We start from the raw sequence: 8831 nt of genomic DNA on the forward strand, positions 1-8831 counted from the left end.
CAACTTATTTTGGATCCTTGTGGAGAGTTTAATCTTAGAGTTTGTAAAGCTGTTGAGTTTTTAGAGTCACATGGATTGTTTTGACATTTAATAACCGAGTCCTGAAATAAAATTACAGTTGTGGATTTCTGTCATTTAGTCTGGACTAAACAAATAACAGCAGCATAAATCTCAAACATCATTATGAGGAGTCTGGATTGAGGTTCCTCATTTGATAATGATCAAAACATGAAATTTAGGTTGGTTTAAAGGAATATTCCACTTTAAATCTTTGAATGTTGACCTAAAAGGTTGGTTTCAGGAAGTATTCCACCTACAAGGTCCTCACACATCCACCTTAAAGGAACATTCCACCAAAAATCCTTGGACATGCACCTAAAATGTTGGTTTAACCGAGTATTCCATCCAAAATCCTCAAAGAGACCTGAGGGGCTGGTTAAAAGGAATATTCCACCTAAAACCTCAAATATAGACCCGAAAGGGTGGTTTAGAAAAAATCCTTCAATGTAGACCAAAAAAGTTAGTATGGAGGAATATTCCACCTGAAATGTAGACCTGAGAAGTTGGTTCAGAAGAATATACCATCCTAAACATCCTTAAATGTAGACTAAAAGGCGGTTTGGAAGAAAATTCCACCTAAAATCCTCCAATGTAGACCTAAAAGGTGAGTTTAATGGTATATTCCACCTAAAATTCACTACTGTAGACCTTGGAGGTTGGTCTGATGGTATATTCCACCCAACATCCTTGAACATAAACTTAAAAAGTTCGTTCAAAGGAATATTCCACCTAAAATCCTTCAATGTAGACCAAAAAATCTTGGTGTAAAGGAGTATTCCACCTTAAATGTAGACCTAAAGGATGGTTTGGAGTAATATTCTACTCTAAAATCTTCCAATGTAGACCTAAAAGGTTGATCTGATGGTATATTCTACCCAACATCCTGGAACATTTACCTAAAAGGTTGGTTTAATGGTATATTCCCAGAAGAACCCTTGAACATTGGGCTTAATGGTATATTCCACCCAAAATACTTGTACATATACCAAGAAGTCAGTGTAAAGGAAATGTAGACCTAAAAGGATTGTTTAAAGGAATATTTAAACGATTATTTTCATTATTTAATAATCTGTTATCAGTCAGAACCCTGGCAAACTTATTTTCATCAGTTTTTTTAGTGGAAGTCACAAATAAAGGAGCTCTTGGTTTTTCCCGGCGTTAGTGAGTCCAAAGCTGCTGTTTCAACACAGACACGTTCACATGCATCCACAAACCTCTCAGCACTCAAACACCCACAGACAGGAGGCCGGCTGGGCCGAGGCTCGGCGGCGTCCTCAGACCCACGAGTCGGGGAGTCGCTGAACTTGTTGGTCCGGTTTGAAGGCCTCCGTGTGGTCCAGTAGAAGTCCACGTAGTCGGTGTTGGCTTTGAACCGCAGCGACTGGCCGCCATCAGGTGGACCGGCTCGTCCTCGTAGGGCTCCTCCTGTAGCCTTGAGGGAACCACAGGAACATTCAGTAGCTGTTGGAGTTCTTCCTGTCAGGCTCGTGGTAGAACGGCTCTGAAGAATCTTGTACTTGTCTTATCTGGAACAATCTAACAGCCTAAACTGTTAACAGCAGTGTAAAGAAGCAAACACACAGGCATAGATTAGGACTCAAACTAGATTTATTTTAGAAAACAAATCAGCTTAGAGGCATTTGTTCACACGTGGCTGAATAGGAGGCCGTCCAATCAGATTTGAGGTCTTCACTCTGTAGGTTGTTTGTTTGGTGAGACTCTTGGACCTCCATCAGCTGACGTGGATGTTTGATGGTCTTCCTCTCTAGTGCCAGATGATTCATCCATGAATTCAGCAGCTACAGACTGAAATGAAGCTCATGCTGCCGTTATTGAATTCCTGTTCCAGATCAAATGTTCAGAGCTCACCTTGAATGCAGCCGTCTGCTGTCTGATAGTTTTTCTCATTGTAGTCTTCAATAAAGTCTTTTTCCTCATGTCAGGATGTGGTGAGACTCTTTCTCAGTCTCTGCAGACGTCCCTCATTGTGCATCTCCAGAGAAGAAACAGAAAAACTGGTCACTGCTTCAGCATCACAAACGCTCTCCAGCATTGAGAGTGTTTTAGGAATTCATTCATTGTGTTGTGAACTTTGAAGGAGCAGAAACTTTACAGCTGCCAAAGATATGAGCTCCAATTCTGGATGTTTTAGGAAATCAAGTTCATCAAATGAACACTTGATTTTTGCTGATAACTCTCATTAAATTACTGAAGAAATCTAAGATAAAAACCTGTAAACTCTCAGGCAGCTTTTGTTAAAGTTTGTCTATAATTCTATCATCATGTTCTGGAACCAGGACTCTGCAGAAGTTCCTTCAAACAGATACTTGTGTGTTTCTATTTAAGGCCTCAGGTTTGAAGGTACAGCAGAGGATTAGAAAGGAGTGATTTTAATATTGAAATCAGTCCAGTAAATGTTTGGAGTGAAAATTATTAAAATTTTGATTTAGATAGATTTGTGTCAAATAATATTGTAGAGTCTCACTTAAATATATCCAAATGAGTTCAGTGTATTTACATTTTATAGAATATTTGATTTCTTAATCTCAATACTGTAGGGTCTGACCCTAAATATTATAATAATGATGTCAATTTAAATAATATTTTAGTGCAGAGTCATAAACTTTAATCAGCTAAACTTACATAATAAATATCACTGTACAATCTTAACCTGAACATTCATATTATTGAGGTAAATTTACATAAATCATGATATTCTAGAGTCTTAACTGGAATATTTCTAACATTAATCTTTTTGTATTGTGCTGATAAACAACAATAACCCGACTTTCAGATAATATTTGTTGTCTGTGATTGTGAGACTAAATTCCTCCACATTCTGGAACTGGACTGAATTTCCCAAAATGGAAACATGGACAGAATTTAACACTCATGTATCCATGGCAACGCTAAAGTTTCTGCTTCTTACCAAAGTTCACAACACAAGTAAAGATTTTAATGTAAAACTTCAGGGATGACTGCTAACCATAAGTATTCTGATCAATACTTCATGATCAATATCAGGACAGATGTTACAACTCCAGCTGTTGCATTAGACTGCAGTTATTCACAGAGAAATTAAAACATCACATTCCTCATAAAAACTAGATGGGACTTTTATTAAATAAAGTGTTGGTGAATAAACAGTGTAAAAAGTGCAAAGCAGCTCCATTAAATCAGGAGATGTGAGACTTCCACAGCATGGATCACCATCTGCTGTGTTGATTCATAGCTGAATGTCAGAATGAACTGAGCTAGAAAAGCTGCTTTGAGCTGCAACATTACGGTCTGACAATCCAACACCATCACAGTTTTCATCTGGTTGTTTTGCTCCAACATGCTGTGAAGTTCAGTTTTTACCTGAATCAATACAGAGATTCTATTTCCAACCAAGACTGGAATAAAAATTAGAATGTTATGAGGTTATTAATGCAACTAAATCCTTTCAGATGGAAGGATTTACTTCTAAGTTCTAATTCAAGTTTCAGTTGGAGCACATTGCATTCACAAAGAAAAACAGCGATACCTTCATAGCAACATTTAATAAACCTAAAGCTTCCCTGTTGGCACATTGGTGGAGTTTGTTACTGAGCATCTGAACCTTAAATCCAGTGAGACGACCATCTTCAGTCGAGGCCAGTCAGAGAACTTCAAGACCTTCCATCAGCTGGACCAGATGTGGCATCATCTCCCTCTGAACATCTGGATGACAGGAGAAAAGACAGAAATCAAACACAGATCACAGAAATACAATTTATTCACTTTCATCATTTTATAAAAGTAGCATGAACTTTATTAAAACTTGACAACATCAGTAATGAAAGTAAATGTTTTTATCTCGTGTTGAAGCTAAATTTAAAGTCAATTTTAATGACAGTTTATCCTGAGAGGAGTGAGAATGGAGCTTTTCTTTCCTTTTTAGAATATTCCCTCAAAATATTCTGTTTATTATTGGCTTTAGAAGCATTTTTCTTTACTTATTTATTTTTAGATACCTCAGACTGATACACTTTGCTGGTTTGCAGATAATTTCATGTACAATGACAATAAAGATCTTCTATTATAACATATTTTGCTAAAACAAGAACTGCAAACCTTCTCAACCATCTCTCAGGCTGCAAAATTCCAACTGCGACCAAGAATTATCTGATGTAGTTATTATTATAATCTTTACTGAACCAGCCCTGGAATTAATAAAAATCTGTATATGGATATGATTTTCTCTGATGAGACCACTAAAACTGCATACAATACAGTAAATCTCTTCTGTACTGCACACATACTACACTTTTGTATAACTCTGGATGTCAGAGTAAAGGCAGACAGATCCACTGATCAGCCACAACATTCTGACCACTGACAGCTGAAGAGAACAACATCCATCATCTTGTTCTAATGTAACGTTCTGCTGGGAAACCTTGACATTCATGTGGATGTTTGACATGTACCACCACCTAAACACTGCAGGACAAACAACCCCCTAGTCTCCATGGCAACAGCAGTCCTTGATGCCAGCTGCCACCCTCAGCAGGACAAACTAAAAACTGCTCAGGAGTGGTCCGAGGAACACGACAGAGCTAAGCTGTTCACCTGGGTTCCACACTCCCCACATCCACATCTGATTGAGCATCTGTGGGATGGTCCAGGATCAGCCTGGTCTAGGTAGGACCCACCCTGCAACCCACAGGATCCACAGAATCCACAGGACATCCCCAGAGGTTCTGATGAACCACTGGGTCAGAGGAGTTTTAGCAGCATAAAGGGACCAACACAGTATTAGTCAGGTGGTCATAATGTTATACTGTTATATTGTACTTTTCCTGAAGTGTAAATCAGCTCAACAAAAACTAAAGCCTCATTCAGAGATAACAGGTATCGCAAATTATAAAGAACTTTCTGCTTCAACCTCACATTAAAAGGGGAGTTTAACTCATCAGGTGACTGAAAATGAACGGCTTGTGCAGTTCTAGATCCAAAAGTAGGATGTTTCATCTCATGTTTTACTACAAATACATGCACTAATAAATAAATACAATGGCTGGTTGTTAGTTTATTCACTATTAATGTCATTTTATATACTGGATTGAACTTGAGCAGTGGAAGAGAGAAGGAATTTAATGAAATTATGGAGATTCAGAGAGGTAATGTTGCGCAATGTTAAGCGCAGTTTAATTCAAACCAGCTGAATGTTAAACTTCAGTGCTAACTTAGCCGCTTAGCTAGCTAACGCGTCCGGACCAACTGCTCAAACACGACAAAACACAACTCTTCACAAGTCGCTGACTTAACGTACAACAAAACAACGCTACTGGTTAGAAGTATTTATCTTCTTATCGTGTTTTACTGCAAAAACAAGGTCAACAACAGCCAGAGATGCTACCAGACGTGCCGACCATAGATATACATAGACTAGATACGCTAGCGCGCTGTCTTCTATATTATCTATGGTCTGACCAATCACTGCTCTCTGGCTCCGCCCTCTGAGAATCTTGTCGTTTGGCTCCACACTTGCTGATGACCACTTCCGGTCTCATAAAATGAAAAAACGGGCCTTTTTTCATTTCTGTCTCTTACTGATTTTACTTTCTTGTTATTCTAAATATAAAACGAAAATCAAAGCATTTTTTAAAAAAAAAATCGTATATCCCTTTTTGATCATGAAAAGGAAAAACGCCTTGTATTTCAATTTTAATTTTTGTATTTTAAAACGAAAATCAAATAACCACTCGTTTTTTGTTTTTCAATACCCGTTTCAGAACGGAAAATCCAATTACCAGATCCGTACACGGACCCACCACACACACCTTTGACACACTTCCACACATTAGTTGAGGAGCCGCGAAAACCTGGTCGAGCCAAACTATTTTACATCTGGCGTGAGGCTCTCCAGCAAACTACAGCGTCGGATGAAGAGTCCAGCCACTCGTCTGGCCCGGTTCTGCCACCAGCGCGGATGAAGCCGATCTTATCGAAGGAATTGATCATCCCAGTGACATGTAAGTCTGTATTCATGAGAAGTTGTTTGTTTTGAGTTGGAGAAAAGTAAAGAAAGTATAATATACATGGAACGCCGCCGAAAGGATTCCGCGCAAAATACGCATCATTTTTACAAGTCATGTGCTGCGCACAGCTAACGTACCACGTAACTTTTTCTGTGTGCAGCATTTACAATGTTGGGAAGGAGGAGGAGGAGGAAGAGGAGAGAATGGAGGTCTCCTGCTGTCCTGGTACCCCAGCGAGATGTAGAGGGACAGACCGGCCTCCAGCCAGGAGACGCTGCAGCAGCCGCTCCACCAGCGAGCGCTCCGGGCCAGAGGCGCTCCCTACAGCTGGCTGGAAAACTGAGAAGGAACCTGACAGCTTACCTTCTCTGCCACATTTCCTGCCTGCCGAAAAGGAGGCCAGGTGTCCAGCCACCTCTGTCAGAATATGTGGACAGCCCTTCTCCATCAGACCTGTCCAAGTACTTGGACCAGGAGACCATCAAAATACTGTTTCTGATTCAACTCAGTAACAACGATTTTCTTTTATTTTCAAATGCACTTTTTATGGTCTGACCATGGTTTTGTACATAAAATATGTGTGTTCATAAGTATCTGGCACACTTAAAAATTTGATTGCACTATTGTAAATAATTTGTTTTGATGTTGACGTCTCTTTGCAAATTTTGCAGTTTTGTTTATTTTCCTTTTTTTTACAGGTTACAAAATTGACCATATCTCAAAAAGCAAATTATGTACAGACTCCAAATAAATGTCCTGTGGTTCCAAAGGATATTGTGCAACTTTTTTACATTTACAAATTTAAGGCATACGGCTATGCAGTTTCTGTATTTTGAAAAATATGTGAAAAAAACAAAAAGGATTTTCATTTTTTTAAGGTTTATTGCACTTTTAAGCATTTTTTTGTAGTGGTTAAGACATAAGTCAGTACATATTATTAAAATTTGGGATATCGGGGTTATTTTGATGTAAAGCAAATAAAAATACTCCAAAAACTGGCACTACAGCATGTAAAAATGTAAAAATATGTCCTGGCAGACTTGCACAATGGTGGGTCTTAAAGGGTTAAAAAAGCCTCAAACTGTTATTTTCACATTTCACATTCACAGCTTTACGTGAGGTTTACGTATTTGACATTTGCAGAGATATCCTACACTTGTATAGAGAATTGAATTTCAAGTCAAATCATGTAACTTTTGGTAATATGCTGAAGATCATCACTGGTGCCAGGTTGTCTGACATTTAAAACTGCATCAAGACTCAATAAGAGGTTCATCTGTGCATTTCTTCAAAGGAAGAGTCTCATCTCTCTATCGAGCATGTTACTAAAGATACTCTTTCATGCAAGCAACTTATTAAGTTTCCAGCTTAAAAGGTGCTTCAGTTGCCATGCTGGCCTCGTGTGCCTTGTGACAGCAGATTAGCAGATGGCACATGTTGTTGTTCGGACACGTGCTTCCAACTGCCCACTCAGCTCTCTCTAATTCACTTACACCATGATATTTCTCTTCTGTGTTTTTCCCATTGCTGTCTTCCTCTTTGCTCATTTGACCTTTCTGCTTGTTTGTTTCCTGTTAGTGCTGTTGACATCAACGGATACTAACGTCAGATTAACCTTCAAGTCTTGGCAGCTGCCAAACCAACAATCATTCTGCCCTATTTGATAAACAAACTCTATCCTCTGGTTGTAAAGCTGTGTTTAAAGAGAGAAGACTGAGGGGGTTTCAGGGTTGACAGCGACTATGGCCTGAGCAGAAAATGTTTCTCTCTCTGCTTGGAGATTATGTGAACTTTGATCCTCATTATGATGAGAGACATGAAACTAATGAGGGTTAGGAATCAGATGAATGTCCACATTACAAATATAAACATAGATGTTAATCAAGGAGTTTTAGGCTAAGAAACTGTGATTGCCAGATTAAAAAAAACGACACATTACTTTTCTTTTAGCAAATTAACATGAGTCATTATCTGTCATACATGGTTTTAAAGAAACTATACTTTTGTTTCCTATTTAGTCCCATTTTAAAAAGCTAATTCAAATTATTCTCATATTTTTCCTCTTTTTAAAACAATAAAACTGCTTTTCTTTCAGTTGTATTAATTCCTTCCTAATTGTTTTTCCTTTAGCTTTAAAAATATTTTTAGTTTTTTTTCAGTTCTTAATTTTGTTAGGGAATACATCCTCTTTTTTATGAACTACAGAAATTTTGGGTTTGGTATTCAATGAATTATTATAAAAATAGTTCCTGTTTTATCAAACAATTGATTGTCTCCCCTGTACTATATATATATGAACATAAAAGTGAAGAACTCTACAAAACAGTGTATTTTCTTTTTGTCTATGTTCCTGCCTGTGGTTTGAACTGGGTTGCAATATAAAACATTATGAGAAATTATGAGAACTTACCTCGTTTTTCTTGTCTGGATCCTGCAATCCCTGCATGAGATCTGAAAACAGGCTTATATTAATAAACTCTTCACACAAACTGTACAAATAAAACAAGAAGAAACACCAAGAAAGATCATCAGCTTACCTCGCAGCCTTCAGAGAAGCTGATCAAACCTCAGCAGCTGGTTTGCTTCATTGGACTGCTTGTCTAAAACTGCCATCGGTCACAAACTGTTCTGAGCATTTAAACATCTTTACAGTATGTAATAAAAAAAAACAGTAGGATTTTGCTGTCCCACAGTTCACAATGACCATCACCAAGGAGACTGATGTGATCCAGTGGATGAATGTGGTTTGTTTAAAAATTGCTTTTGTGA

The 8831-nt window shown here is 38.1% G+C and overlaps 1 long non-coding RNA gene across 2 annotated transcripts; it reads right to left on the bottom strand.

Moving 5' to 3' along the window:
• Window positions 1-1650: 1650 nt before the first annotated feature.
• LOC129349584 (uncharacterized) lies at window positions 1651-8784 on the bottom strand. Of its 2 annotated transcripts, XR_008602644.1 has the most exons (3): window positions 8600-8784; window positions 8473-8513; window positions 1651-3762 (listed from the first exon to the last, which is right to left on the bottom strand). It is a non-coding gene; the product is annotated as an uncharacterized LOC129349584 (long non-coding RNA). The 2 variants fall into 2 exon arrangements; XR_008602643.1 differs by lacking the exons at window positions 8473-8513; window positions 8600-8784 and adding an exon at window positions 4651-5117.
• Window positions 8785-8831: the final 47 nt, after the last annotated feature.

This window comes from Amphiprion ocellaris, chromosome 9 (genome assembly GCF_022539595.1).
Source record: "Amphiprion ocellaris isolate individual 3 ecotype Okinawa chromosome 9, ASM2253959v1, whole genome shotgun sequence".
NCBI classification, from domain to species: domain Eukaryota; kingdom Metazoa; phylum Chordata; class Actinopteri; family Pomacentridae; genus Amphiprion; species Amphiprion ocellaris.